The sequence below is a fragment of the Anguilla anguilla genome, chromosome 10 (assembly GCF_013347855.1).
Source record: "Anguilla anguilla isolate fAngAng1 chromosome 10, fAngAng1.pri, whole genome shotgun sequence".
Lineage (NCBI taxonomy): Eukaryota > Metazoa > Chordata > Actinopteri > Anguilliformes > Anguillidae > Anguilla > Anguilla anguilla.
The window spans coordinates 548,450-563,913 of record NC_049210.1 but is presented as its reverse complement, the minus strand read 5'-3'; the positions used below and the strand labels follow the sequence as shown (position 1 = coordinate 563,913).

The following is a 15,464-nucleotide window of genomic DNA, read 5'->3' as shown; positions in this document are numbered from 1 at the left end:
CCGCGTGGTTGAACTGGCGGAATAGTGGCTGCCCATTCTACCACAGTCCGGATTCAGCACCACACCATTGAGTCAATCCGTGCTCTAGAATAGTGCCTTAACAGGATGACCCACCCAGACTCTGCTTATATACCGAGTTCCATTCCAATTTCTATAAAGATCTGCTCTTTGCATATAAAATACCAGTGGCTAGTAGATTATTCAGACAAATGTATTATCGTGGTATTTGGGATTTCATATTCAGTAAGTTCCCGCTGGACGTGTCTCAGAATAGCTCTTCCGAACAATGGCTGTTTGACCTGAGCTCCACAGGGAGTTGCCGCGGTAACTGTGACACTTAGCCTGACTCCATGGAGATAACTGGGTCTCTGAGCTAAGAGGTGGATTCTGTTCTGTTACCCTCCCTCCCTCTTTGTTCTAGAACATTGTGTGGTGGTTTCCTAGCGACCGCTTTGCAGCTTTGCCACAGGACTCTGTGGGGTTGTAGTTTCAGGCCTCGGTGGCAGTTGTTCCACCCAGTTAGCAGCTGTTTCCTATTATTAACCTGTCCGGGGGATGTGTGGGGGGGGGGGGGGGGGGAGGGGGGGACAGGAGATATAAAGTGGCAGGGCTGGGGGGCAAACACCCCAGTTAGAGTGCACAGGCTGTGCCACCCCCCCGGGGATGTGACTGACTACAAATGTGAAAAGTGTGTGTGTGTGTATGAGAGAGAGATAGAGTGTGTGTGTGTGAGAGAGAGAGAGTGTGTGTGTATGTGTGAGAGAAAGAGTGTGTGTGCATGTGTGTGTGTGTGAGAGAGAGAGAGTGTGTGTGTGTGTCCTGGTGAAGCACCAGACAGATTTCCCATCCAGAATATGCAGGAACGGGCAGCTCAGGTTTATCTGTTCCAAAGGCTCAGATGACCATTTTCAGGTGCCAACACTTCTAAGAGCTTTTCTACTCATGAAACGCATCAGCATCTGCGAAACGATCAACAGGAACACTGGAGAGCCATGCAGATTCATGGGAATGCTGGAGAGTCATGCAGGTTCATGGGAATGCTGGAGATCCATGCAGGTTCATGGGAATGCTGGAGAGCCATGCAGATTCATGGGAATGCTGGAGAGCCATGCAGATTCATGGGAATGCTGGAGAACCATGCAGGTTCATGGGAATGCTGGAGAACCATGCAGGTTCATGGGAATGCTGGAGAAACATGCAGGTTCATGGGAATGCTGGAGAACCATGCAGGTTCATGGGAATGCTGGAGAACCATGCAGATTCATGGGAATGCTGGAGAACCATGCAGGTTCATGGGAATGCTGGAGAGCCATGCAGGTTCATGGGAATGCTGTAGAGCCATAGGAATGCTGGAGAGCCATGCAGATTCATGGGAATGCTGTAGAGCCATGCAGGTTCATGGGAATGCTGGAGAGCCATGTAGATTCATGGGAATGCTGGAGAGCCATGCAGGTTCATGGGAATGCTGGAGAACCATGCAGGTTCATGGGAATGCTGGAGAGCCATGCAGATTCATGGGAATGCTGGAGAACCATGCAGGTTCATGGGAATGCTGTAGAGCCATGGGAATGCTGGAGAGCCATGCAGGTTCATGGGAATGCTGGAGATCCATGCAGATTCATGGGAATGCTGGAGATCCATGCGGATTCATGGGAATGCTGGAGATCCATGCGGATTCATGGGAATGCTGTAGAGCCATGCGGATTCATGGGAATGCTGGAGAGTCATGCAGGTTCATGGGAATGCTGGAGATCCATACATATCCTGAGGAACGCCACAAATATCTATTTTATTGGTCTGTAGACTGTTTCCATGGAAACTCATAAAGCCAGCCAAATATCTGAGACCCTTGGGTTCCACACAAATGTTTTAGATAATTTGTCTCCACATTTTTATGCCAGAAACATCCAGCCAGAGCAGACATTACATAAGCACTGTCCAGGCATGTCTGTATATAAGACAACTAAACATTCCCCTGGCCACACCCCTCACTCCAGGATAAAGTAGGTGATCCAGGGTCCCAGCCTGAATAGGGGTGAGAGAGGGAGGGAGAGGAAGAGAGGGAGCGTGAGAGGGAAAGAGAGAGGAGGGGAGAGGGATAGAGATATTGAATAGGCTCTTATATAAAGATCAGCCAGAATTTTGAATGCTGGGTATAAATTTCACACAGTTCTCTCCCACCTCAGCAAAATTCCATTTCACAAATTGAGAGGGAGGAGAGAAATCATGTTTACTTCTGCTTCACAGCAGTCCTGGTAGGCACTGAGAAAAGTAATGACTGTCGGGTCAAAGTAATAACATTTATGATTTTATCTAAAAATAACAGACAGATACTAAAATAAAGAGGAAAATATGGAATGCAAGGGAGAGGAAAAGAAGAGGATGTGTTCTGGGGGATATTTCCACATTTGAGGTGCTATTTCCTGAACATCATCATTATCAGTTACATATTTCACATTTATGGTGGAGATGCCAGCTCTACTCCCAAAGAAAAAGACAGAGGGGCTCAGCGCCAAAGCCAGTTTAACTTTCCGTCTGAAATGAAGCAGAGAATGAATGACTGGAGCAGAAGGAGAAACAGACTCTGGCTGTCTGCTTCAGTAATCCACATTTAATCCAGGCCTCACATGCATTTGGAGGCAAATGCTGATTTCTTGGCCAGAAAATGAGGTGTAAATGAATCCACATGATCTGATTTTGAAGCACAGATTTGTTGCCCTCTGCAAGCTGCTTTGCTCAGATTCAGGCTGCTGCATAATGACAGCAGGCCAAATACTTCCCACAGGCCAGACAACGAGCCCCGAAAAATGCTCACATCTCACCCTGATCCAAATCACTCTGAGTGATTCAGATCACTTTAAGTGACTCAGATGACTTTCAGTGATTCAGATCACTTTGAGTGACTCAGATGACTTGAGTCACTCAAACAGCTCAGGCTGCACAAAGCACCATCACTGCTAACCTCCCCACTCAGCGACATCCAGACATCACTTACACCAGGAGGGCCAATCACAACCTGTCCCTCGAGGCTAGCTTGTGGTGAGACCAGTGTGTGAGAAAAGGAAGAAAATCAGAAGTGTGCAGGTTTTCCTGGGTTCTCCGCCCGTTCATGTGCTTCTATTGGGCTCCCTGTGTGATGCGCTAGATTTGAGCCTCAGTAAGAGAGCGTCCGAACGAGGACGTCCTCCTGCAGCCCTCCTCCTCCTCCTGCACTTAAACAGAATGTAAAAAGCATTTTTCTGTAGTTCAGGAAGTGTTTTGTTGATTGTTGTACTGGAGGTGCAGTGTGCTAATTAACATGCTAGAAAGCGAACTGGCTTTAGCAGGGATTATCGGAGTTGTTCATAGTAGAGGGTTAAGCATGGGCATTATGGCTCTGCTAACTTAACACCCTGCACTGTGGGCCCTATATAAAGACTCTTTGTGATTTTCAGAAAACTTGCACACAGCTCCCTTATCTGGGTCAGAAATGACCCCAAAGCTCTAATTAAACCCCTGAAAAGATGTTTCAGTGTAAAATATGATTACTTTCCTTTTCAAAACACTGATAAAGACCCAATGTGATTCTCATATGAGTGCCAGCAGATACACTGCATGCAATACGCTAACATGTTAACCTCGCTGCTAGCCTTGCTGATAGCCTCACTGCTAGTCTCGCTGTTAGCCTCGCTGCTAGCCTAGCTGATAGCCTCACAGCTAGCCTTGCTGTTAGCCTCACTGCTAGCCTCACTGTTAGCCTCGCTGCTAGCCTTGCTGTTAGCCTCACTGCTAGCCTTGCTGTTAGCCTCACTGCTAGCCTCACTGTTAGCCTCGCTGCTAGCCTTGCTGATAGCCTCACAGCTAGCCTCGCTGTTAGCCTCACTGCTAGCCTCGCTGTTAGCCTCACTGCTAGCCCTTCTGGTAGCCTCACTGTTAGCCTCGCTGCTAGCCTTGCTGATAGCCTCACTGCTAGCCTCGCTGTTAGCCTCGCTGCTAGCCTCACTGTTAGCCTTGCCGCTGAGCCAGATGACTCTGCAGTGCTGACTGAGACCCATAAAAGATTATTTTCACACAGAACAAGCTCATGAATATTAATGTGTTCCCCTCATGATTATGGTGAGGCAGCACATTAAAAGAAGCTGTGTCAAGAACATTTTCAGAGCACATCGTCCCACAGCATGTTCTCCGGGAAATGTTCCCACTCGACGCCCAACAGTCATTCAGCGTGAGTGTGTTTGTTTGTCTGTGTGTGTGTGTGTGTGTGTGTGCTGTAGTGTGTTGTTTGTGTGTGTGTGTGTCTGTGTGTGTGTGTGTGTGTGTGTGTGCATGAGTGTGTGTATGTTCTAGTGCGTCATTTGTGTGTGTGTGTGTGTGTGCGTGTGTGTGCTGTAGTGCGTCGTTTGTGTGCGTGTGAATGTGTGTGAGTGCATTTACATTTTACATTTACATTGATTTGACAGACGCTTTTATCCAAAGCAACGTACAAAAAGTGCATTTCATGGTCATAGACAACTACTAAACTAATGCACTTGTTGTACGTCGCTCTGGATAAGAGCGTCTGCTAAATGCCTGTAATGTAATGTAATGTACTAAACACAGGTTCAGTAAGATATCATACTTATTTTGTACAGCTATTTCTAGCCAAGAACAAAGTTTAGTTCACACAGTGAACACTATTCAGACCTAACCTCTGCAAAGCCAACTAGGCAGAAGAATAAGCTACAGTATTAGGACAAATACAAATTACCAAAAAGTGCTGGGATGGGGCAACATGTAACAAGTGTCATGAAAAAAGGGGGAGGGGGTGCGTCTCTCTCTCTCTGTACTCATTGTCTCCTCAATCAGTCACACACAGGAATGGCTGGCTGGCTCCCAGCACCTGCTGTGTGCTACCTGACCATCAAGCGCAACCGTTACGTACCATCATGCAGCCTTAAAGAAGGCCTCACCAGAGCCGTGTCTGAGCTCATTATCTACCCACACAGCTACCACCCCCCCAGCCCCCAGTCTGTCACACACCCTCCAGCTGAGGTCGCCCGTCCTGAGCCCCCCTCCCCCTTACGTGACCTACAAACTGAGGAGCCCAGAGAGGCATGCGGCTGCATGCTGGGTGGATAATGCTCAGCTGCGTAGCGACCTGGTTGCCGGGTGGATAATGCTCAGCTGCGTAGCGACCTGGTTGCCGGGTGGATAATGCTTGTCTCTGTAGCGACCTGGTTGCCGGGTGGATAATGCTCAGCTGCGTAGCGACCCGGTTGCCGGGTGGATAATGCTCAGCTGCGTAGCGACCTGGTTGCCGGGTGGATAATGCTCAGCTGCGTAGCGAACCGGTTGCCGGGTGGATAATGCTCAGCTGCGTAGCGACCTGGTTGCCGGGTGGATAATGCTCAGCTGTATAGCGACCTGGTTGCCGGGTGGATAATGCTCAGCTGCGTAGCGAACCGGTTGCCGGGTGGATAATGCTCAGCTCTATAGCGACCTGGTTGCCGGGTGGATAATGCTCAGCTCTATAGCGACCTGGTTGCCGGGTGGATAATGCTCAGCTGCGTAGCGACCTGGTTGCCGGGTGGATAATGCTCAGCTGCGTAGCGAACCGGTTGCCGGGTGGATAATGCTCAGCTGCGTAGCGACCTGGTTGCCGGGTGGATAATGCTCAGCTGTATAGCGACCTGATTGCCGGGTGGATAATGCTCAGCTGCGTAGCGAACCGGTTGCCGGGTGGATAATGCTCAGCTCTATAGCGACCTGGTTGCCGGGTGGATAATGCTCAGCTCTATAGCGACCTGGTTGCCGGGTGGATAATGCTCAGCTGCATAGCGACCTGGTTGCCGGGTGGATAATGCTCAGCTGCGTAGCGAACCGGTTGCCGGGTGGATAATGCTCAGCTGTGTAGCAACCCGGTTGCCGGGTGGATAATGCTCAGCTGCGTAGCGACCCGGTTGCCGGGTGGATAATGCTCAGCTGCGTAGCGACCTGGTTGCCGGGTGGATAATGCTCAGCTGTATAGCGACCTGGTTGCCGGGTGGATAATGCTCAGCTGTATAGCGACCTGGTTGCCGGGTGGATAATGCTCAGCTGTGTAGCAACCCGGTTGCCGGGTGGATAATGCTCAGCTGTGTAACAACCCGGTTGCCGGGTGGATAATGCTCAGCTGTGTAGCAACCCGGTTGCCGGGTGGATAATGCTCAGCTGTGTAGCAACCCGGTTGCCGGGTGGATAATGCTCAGCTGTATAGCGACCCGGTTGCCGGGTGGATAATGCTCAGATGTGTAGCGACCCGGTTGCCGGGTGGATAATGCTCAGCTGCGTAGCGACCCGGTTGCCGGGTGAATAATGCTCAGCTGTATAGCGACCCGGTTGCCGGGTGGATAATGCTCAGCTGTGTAGCGACCTGGTTGCCGGGTGGATAATGCTCAGCTGCGTAGCGACCTGGTTGCCGGGTGGATGAAGCTCAGCTGCATAGCGACCTGGTTGCCGGGTGGATGAAGCTCGGCTGTGAGGACTTGTCGGCGCGTGGCGAGTGAGCCGGTGAGGTGGTGGCATTCCTGACCTACTTCTGCCCGGCAACCACGTCGCTACAGAGACAAGCTTTATCCACCCGGAAACTGGGCCACTACAGAGACGAGCTTTATCTACCCAGCAACCGGGCCACTACGGAGACAAGCTTTATCTACCCAGCAACCGCGGTGCTAAGCTATAGAACCCTTTTACAGGGCCAAGGCAGAACCTCGTCCCATTCCCTACACACCTGTGTCTCTGTCCCGAACTGCAGGGAAGCCCCCCACCCCTCCGGGCATACCCCTCAATGGCAGCTCCCCTTTAACATCCCAGTCGGTGCTGTTGGCTGGAGAGGAGGCAGGGCCTGGGACAGTCACAACTCACACCACACATTCTGTTTCAACATTTCTGTTACACATGCTGCTCTCAGAGTTTAGTGCTGGCAGGCTTTAGCTGTGAACAGGGAGGACTCTGGGTATTCTTGTGCGCAATGCTGTCAGTATGTTCTTTTTAATCTGTAATTTTTAGAAGAACAACAAAAAACTAAATATTGATAATTCACAGCATACTGATCTAGCATATGGACAGAATGAACCTATGAATTAGCCCTGTTTGCTGTGTCAGTTGAGCGCTGATTTGCTATTAAAGTACAGGAAAGAGGACAAAGATTCAGATACTATCCTATCTATCCTTCCCTCCAGAGTCTAGTCAACAGTTTCACTGTTTTTATATTATTAGTTGATGCTTATTTTTTTAAATATAGTATAAGTACAGCTACATATTCACACTGTAAATAATCTCTGCTTCTTAACCCCCATGGCAGCTGGTGTAAATAATGTTCCTGAAACAGGAAACTTGGCTTTTGTGTGTTTACAGTGAACACAGCTTATAAGACACACTAAAGATACAATCTGGCATTAGAGCAACAGTGCAGTGTCTGAAGTTCAGTACTACAATCAGTTCTGCTGCAAACTTGCACACTCATACATTCAGGCCTGGTGCGATGCCGCAGCCAAACCACCTGTCATCGACGAGTCGCAATGTGGCGAACAGACCGAGAGGCCGCCACACTCCCGCCCGCTGAATCAGGACCGCCAGGCGGGCCTCTGAAAGCCTGACTCAGCTCTGAGTAAGAGCCCAGGACCGGACCCCTCACAGCTACGTCACTGCTCCAGTCTCACAGCTACACCACTGCTCCAGTCTCACAGCTACACCACTGCTCCAGTCTCACAGCTACATCACTGCTCCAGTCTCACAGCTACACCACTGCTCCAGTCTCACAGCTACAACACTGCTCCAGTCTCACAGCTACACCACTGCTCCAGTCTCACAGCTACACCACTGCTCCAGTCTCACAGCTACACCACTGCTGCAGTCTCACAGCTACACCACTGCTTCAGTCTCACAGCTACATCACTGCTCCAGTCTCACAGCTACACCACTGCTCCAGTCTCACAGCTACACCACTGCTCCAGTCTCACAGCTACATCACTGCTGCAGTCTCACAGCTACACCACTGCTCCAGTCTCACAGCTACATCGCTGCTCCAGTCTCACAGCTACACCACTGCTCCAGTCTCACAGCTACACCACTGCTCCAGTCTCACAGCTACGTCACTGCTCCAGTCTCACAGCTACATCACTGCTCCAGTCTCACAGCTACATCACTGCTCCAGTCTCACAGCCACATCACTGCTCCAGTCTCACAGCTACACCACTGCTCCAGTCTCACAGCTACATCACTGCTCCAGTCTCACAGCTACATCACTGCTCCAGTAAGGCACCCAGACAACAAAGACCTCGGCCTTTTCACTACAGCATACAATATCTCCCCAGAAGTGCATCATTCATGAGCATCATTCCCTCAATGTCCAACCAATCAGACATATATGGTCTATAGGCATGCAGATATGGATATGATCATAGTCACATGGTTCGGCATCCGTACTCCATCCTGAAATATGGCCAAATCTCTGTGTAATCTCAGATTTTAATCTTGGCCGGGACTATTTCTTTAAACAGATCACAAATAAAATGTTGTGCCCGGACTGAGCGTGCCCAGTAGGTGCTGATTTACGGAGCTGTCTGTGTGTGCAGGGGAATGTTTGCGATTTGCACAGCGGCCCACCAGACTTAGCACCTCAAGGTCACGTTTATGTTCCAGGCACATTGCCATGAGTCAAAGTGAGGGACTGTGGTCTGAAAATAAACTCCAACACATGAGCAGGGCTTTCTTAGAAGCCAGAAATCAACGGTGACCCAAGGTTACCGAGAAACATCTGTGTAATTGTATGGGAGGGAGAGAAAGACTTAACCGACATGCTCCACCATGATATGAAATCCTTTCTTTGTATTCTGCAGAAAGGTTAGAGGGCCTCTTAACTGACAAAAGAAGCAACTGTTGTTATTTGTAAATATCAGTCTTGTTATATTTAAGAGACTTCTCCAAGAAACCCTGACCATGGAGAAAGTGAGGATCGACTCCAAATATAAAAAGCAAGATAACTGAGTATGAGTAGCAGACAAACATGAACTGCAGTTTGCAAACTGTGCAGCCCCCCAGCTGAGGAAGGACTGACACAGTCAGGTCCAGCACAGCCAGATCCAGTGTAGTTAGGACTGACACAGCCAGATCCAGTGTAGTTAGGACTGACACAGCCAGATCCAGTGTAGTTAGGACTGACACAGTCAGGACCAGCACAGTCAGTATTGACAGTTAGGACTAACACAGTCAGGACAGGGCCTGTGGCTCCACTGAAAATGGGTGAAACATTCTTCAGGATTTGTACATCCAGGGGATTTTGTCTTATATAACAGGCAGTAGCAACTGTACTGACAGAGTACCAATGGACATAATAGGGACCATATGTGGATTACACTAATATCTGCCATCAACAGGGCTAATCCACAGGGACTCTTCTGTGAAAGACGGGTTATATTAGTGGAAGTGATCACCAGACCCAGACCACTGCACCTGGCTTACCTGATTATGGGATTCCGCTCCGTTCCGTTTGCAGGTGCGGTTCACAGGTCCCTGGGCCCCCGGTGCCACTGTTTGACCCACTCGGCTCATCTCTGACATATTTGAGTCTGGGGAGAAGACGAGGATGGAGTAACTGTCACCTTCTAATCATATAATAACAGGGCTTTTATAAAAGCTGATGCCCATAAATACCTGCTTTATACAGCTGGATGAGCTCCAGGACCTCCAGGAGTTCACCATCTCCAGCAGCTACCTGCCCAGGGCTCTGTAACAATGGATTCAGGGGTGTCACTCAAACTCTCGGAGAGTCACATGGTGTACAGGTCTCTGTTTTCACCTTAAGATCAGCGGCCAGCTCAGACCCAGGGGAGGCCACACATTCAGGGACATTCAGCCATACACTGCAGTATTACATATGCTGAGGTTATTGAGTCTGTGTGTACAGTGACGTATCTTTTTTCATAAAGGGGTCTGGTTGTGAGTGTGAACAGTGACAGTGGGCTGTGATTGTATGAGTCTTATCAGAGGGGACTGTGGGATTGCTGTGAGTTTGAGTGGGGGCAGCTGTGGGGGGGGGGGGGGGGGGGGGGGGGGGGGGGACAGTACAAGGTGCCGTATGTCACCAGTCTCATCGCTGGCAGGCACATCCATCAGCCCCAGTGCATGCTGGAACAATGCACCACTCTCGCCCTGCGATGAATGTGGGCGTCTGTTAGGAACTGTTCTGTTGAGCTAAAGCTTCAGTGCACTGGAGGACAGGGAGGGGGAGGAGTCAGGAATCACATGACTCTTTGCAGTAAACCTCTATTACACATGGAACTCACTGAATCGGTGCTAAATTAAAAAGTATTGGATGTTACTGCAGCAACATGAATAAGGACCTTTTTTAAGTTGAAGTTAATTTTACATGCACACACACACTCTCTCTCTCTCACTCACACATACACACACACTTCCCCATATAACTTCCAAAAATGTAAAGCTGATGTAAGGGGAGATGTGTGTAACTAGAGCAGGGCTCCCTGCCCTGGTGCTGGACAGCCACAGCTGCTGGGTTTTTTAAGCCATAAAATGAACAGTCAGTTCAGGCCCAAGCAACCAGGTGAGGTGAGTTAACTGCGTAATCAGAGGCTTTAATGACTCAATTAAGAGCTGCGTAACAGTGAAAACCCCTGCGGCTCTCCAGGACCAGGGCTGGAGACCCCGACTCCAGAATTAAAGAAAACCGCAACTAGCAAAACGTAATACCGTTAAACATACTGAAGTTCATTTTGATGTTATTTATTTAAAACATTAAATAGCATTCCACAATTAAAAACGGAGCACCTTTAGTTTTTTAATTCAATGAAAATAGCTACATACTCACCTGAACTTAAAACGACAATGATAAACATTTCTAATAATTGATTGCACCTGCTGTGTTGCCAGTTGCATTAGGCTACTGAACTACGCTGCTTACCCTCCTACACGCTAGCTGTGTCACTTCGTTTTTACATTCATTGTTCATGTAACTGTCCATTCATGTTTTCGTTTGAATGCATAGCTCGAACAGAGAAAAGACATCCCTGTATGGGCGCTGCGTCACATTTCCGCCCCTTATGCTAAAAACGGTTCTGGTAGAGCGGGCAGAAGCCGCGTCAGGTCTCTGGACTGATTTGATTACATTAGACTTAATCACAGAGGAGTCACGACGGCGCATTTTCCTCATTCTGTTAGCTCGCCGCGGTGGTTCGGGCTGCTGAGCGCGGTGAGCTTACTCAATGGGTTTGGGAGATTGGTTGCGGAGCGGCTGTCCGTCAACTGTCTCCGTTTCTCCTCCTCTTCCCTCGCGGCGCTCTGTCGTTCGGCCGGTCCTCGCGCTCGCGCTCGCGCTCTCACGGCGGCGCTGCATCACAGCCGCTGCTATTTTGGGCCGATGATGTCATCCCGGGGAACGGGCGCTGACTGACCCGCCCAGGCGCAGTGACTCAGAGCTTCGATCGCACCGGCACTGCGGACCACAGAGGCGACAGTTAACGACCCCACGGAGCAAATACTCAGATTCCGACCATGTCCAAGCAAAACACAGAAATGTTGAACCGAAAGGCTGTACTAAATTCCCTCAGTTCGAACGAGAACTGGCTTGTGTTGAAAACCAATATAATACAATATAGCCAATATAAATGTCATTACCACAGAGATAGGAACGCAATGCTTTAGTCCAAACAGGATAACAGCCTATTAAAGCAGGGTGATAACGGCTTGATTAGTTTGCAGATAAGCACGCCAACGTGACACATGGACGGGAGCCTTCAGTCCCAGCAGGACTGCGGCTTTATGACAGGTTTTATGACTACTGCACCACACAGTAGTCCGATCGGCGGCATCCTGTGTTGCAAACAGAACATTCTGGAAGAAAAGGAGAATAACCGCAACTCTTCCTGGTGTACCCACTGACCGAAACAGTTGTCCCTGTGTCACAGTTTGAGCTGCAGTCCGATAAGAACAGCTGTGGATTTACGGGAGGTGAGAGAGAGCGAGAGAGAGAGAGAGAGATGGCGTTCGACCTGCTGAAGGGCCAATTCACAAAGAGAATGCTAACCGTCCTTAGCCGTGACCTTTATCTCCACCCCCCCCAGAGCCCCCATGTCCTCAGTGAGACCTGACCAGTGGAAGGCAACATCCAATTAACACCTGAAGCGCTCGCACCTGCTATGAGACAAGAGGGTGAGGCAGGACAGAACACTGACCTAAAACACTCTGACAGCACCAATGAGGACTACTTCTGATACCAGTAATGTAGAGTATGTCTGATAGGGGTAATTATGAGTATCCACTGGGACAGACCCACTGGGACTGATCCACTGGGACTGATCCACTGGGGCTGATCCACTGGGGCTGATCCACTGGGGCTGATCCACTGGGGCTGATCCACTGGGACTGATCCACTGGGGCTGATCCACTGGGACTGATCCGGTGGGACACTATGTGAGCAGCATCTGTACAGAAGAGGAGGAAGAAGAGTGAATCCGTCTGTAAACACAAACCACTCCATTATGAAAGACTGAGCTCAGGTCAGCCTGTTCATTCCACCCACACCTGTGACGTCATCAGTGACATCACACAGGAAGTGTGGGTGTCAGACTAAACATGGGCCTATCCGTTACAGAAATGGCACTGGTTGGCTCGCGGTTCTGACTGCAGTGCCGTGGCAACAGATCTCTGGCGATGATGTTGTGTTCTCCACACTCTTCCTCAGGCCAGCGAGGAGCCGGTACGCTCTCAGAGAGACTTGTTTCTGTAGAGTCTATAAACAGCAGCCGCCACTCCACACCACAAAGGAGGGGGGTGTGGCCCGGGGGGACAGCGGGAAGCCTGGCTGCCACCCCCCCCCTTCCCCCCGGCGATGCGAGACGTGTGGGAGGTTCCTCTCCTAGCCTGACACTGGGGGGCTATGGGGAGGGGGGGGCATCACCACTGAAAAAAACCCGACCCCCCAAGGAGGACAGCATGCTGGGTGTGTGAGCCAGCCCCCCAGGACTGTCACACACACACAGGAATCTGGCCCCCCAGGAGTGTCACAGACGCACAGAGGACGCTGGGTTTCTGACAGACTGACACACACAGAGTGACGGGTGCAGTAGTCACTGATGTTCCGGCCATCTCTCTCATTCTCGGAGCTCAGAGATAGAGCGATCTCAGGATCTCAGGATGGGCCTTCCGTGTGTGAGCGATCTCAGGATGGGCCTTCCGTGTGTGTTTGGAAACAGGCTGAACTCGCTTCACGCTCCACTCCATTTACACTGACAGCTGGCTTCTTCACAGCTCAGGATGAAAACAGGAGGAGGAGGCAGACTGTTCCTGTTTGGACTGAAACAGCAGCAGCAGTGTGTGAGAGCAAGTGTGTGTGTGTGAGCGAGTGTGTGTGTGTGAGCGAGTGTGTGTGTGAGAGAGTGTGTATGTGTGAGCGAGTGTGTGTGTGAGCGAGTGTGTATGTGTGAGCGAGTGTGTGTGTGAGAGCGAGTGTGTGTGTGAGAGCGAGTGTGTGTGTGAGAGCGAGTGTGTGTGTGTGTGAGCGAGTGTGTGTGTGAGCGAGTGTGTGTGTGAGAGCGAGTGTGTGTGTGAGAGCGAGTGTGTGTGTGTGAGCGAGTGTGTGTGTGAGAGCGAGTGTGTGTGTGTGTGAGCAAGTGTGTGTGTGAGCGAGTGTGTGTGTGAGAGCGAGTGTGTGTGTGAGAGCGAGTGTGTGTGTGAGAGCGAGTGTGTGTGTGTGAGCGAGTGTGTGTGTGAGAGCGAGTGTGTGTGTGAGCGAGTGTGTGTGTGAGAGCGAGTGTGTGTGCGCAGACTGCTCTGCGTGCGGCAGGTACAGCGCCTAGCGGTCTGTCTGTCCCGCGGGCGATGACGTCATGCTTGTCCCGGAGCACCACAGCGCCACATCAACAGGGGACGGCTCCCCGCGTCACCCGTTACCATGGACACGGCTCTGACACGCTCACTGGAGCAATCCTGCAGAGAACTGCTCCGTGGGGTGGAGCAGTCCTCTTCCTGAGGCATCATTGGCCGGCTCTGTGAGTGACAGGCGAGCAGCCCAATGAGAACGGGGGTGAGGTAATCTGGAGGAGGAACCAGAGCCCAACTGAGGATCAAAAACATGGCAACATGCAAGTGGGCTCACCAGGGGAATGTGGGCTCACCCCCCCCCCCCGCCACTCTTTCAGGCAGACGCACGTCTTAAACAGCCTCACTCTCATTACACAAGCCTCTATGCTCTTTACGTAGCGCACCCTCACGCTAAAACACTACTGCTCACGGTCACACACACCAGGCAACAGGAAGGGCATCAAAACATCTTTATTTTTCAGTCACAAGGGGAGAGAGAAAAAGAGAGGTGAAAGGGAGAGAGAGAAGGGCAGAGAGGATGAGATGGGGCGGGAGAGAGAGAAGGGTAGAGAGGATGAGATGGGGAGAGGGAGAAGAAGAGGAGAAGGAGAGAAAGAGAGAGAGAGAGAGAGAAGGGGAGAGGGAGAGAAAGAGAGAGAGAAGGGGAGAGGGAGAAAGAGAGAGAGAAGGGGAGAGGGAGAGAGAGAGAGAGAGAGGGAGAGGGAGAGAGAGAGAGAGAGAGAAGGGGAGAGGGAGAGAGAGAGAGAGAGGGGGGCTGGTAAGTGGGGTGTTTGGGCCTCAGATAGGGCCCAGTGGTCCTGTTTCTCAGAGGTCAGCCCTGATCTGGGAGTATTTCCAGCGTTTGAAACTCAACCCATAACAGCAGGGGGGGGTGGGGGGGGGTGGAGGGGAGCAGGGGGGGGCAGGCGCTCTGGGCACTGCACCAGGGAAACATTAACAGCCTCAAGGGTCAATGTTCACGCTAAATTTAGCCTGCCCGTTTATTTCAAGAACAGTGTATGCACTCTCTCTCTCTCTCTCTCTCACACACACACACACACCCCGTCTGCAGCCAGTCCAGCAGACGTTAAAAACACATTCTCATTTGTTTTTCCTTCCTTTTTTCCTTTTTTCCCCCTTCCTTCGCTGTCCGGTGTTTTTCCACCTCGCCGGGGGGGGGGGGTGTGGAGAGCGGCCCAGGCTCCCAGGGACGGATGTTTGCGCCCCCGCCCCCCGGAGCCCCTGGTGGGGGTCGCACGACTGACCCCAGCCCCAGGCCTGACCCGGGCCTACAGGCCCCGGAGGTGTCAGGGAGGTGTGTGTGTGTCCGTGCGTGTATGTGTGTGTGAGTGTGCGTGAGTGTGTGCGTGTCCGTGCGTGTACGTGTGTGTGTGAGTGTGTGTGTGTGTGAGTGTGTGCGTGAGTGTGTGCGTGTGTGTGTGTGTGTGTGTGAGTGTGTGTGTGTGTGTGTGAGTGTGAGTGTATGTGTGTGTGTGTGTGTGTGAGTGTGAGTGTATGTGTGTGTGTGTGAGAGTGTGAGTGTGTGTGTGTGTGTGTGTATGTGTGTGTGTGAGTGTGTGAGTGTGTGTGTGTGTGAGTGTGTGCGTGTGTGTGTGTGCGTGTGTGAGTGTGTGTGCGTGTGTGTGCGT

The 15,464-nt window shown here is 51.0% G+C and overlaps 1 long non-coding RNA gene across 1 annotated transcript; it reads right to left on the bottom strand.

Annotated features, from left to right (window-relative positions):
- Nucleotides 1-1,184: 1,184 nt before the first annotated feature.
- On the bottom strand, nt 1,185-12,071 carry LOC118206812. The gene is made up of 5 exons (XR_004761254.1): nt 11,632-12,071; nt 11,217-11,449; nt 9,652-9,724; nt 9,460-9,566; nt 1,185-2,025 (listed from the first exon to the last, which is right to left on the bottom strand). It is a non-coding gene; the product is annotated as an uncharacterized LOC118206812 (long non-coding RNA).
- Nucleotides 12,072-15,464: the final 3,393 nt, after the last annotated feature.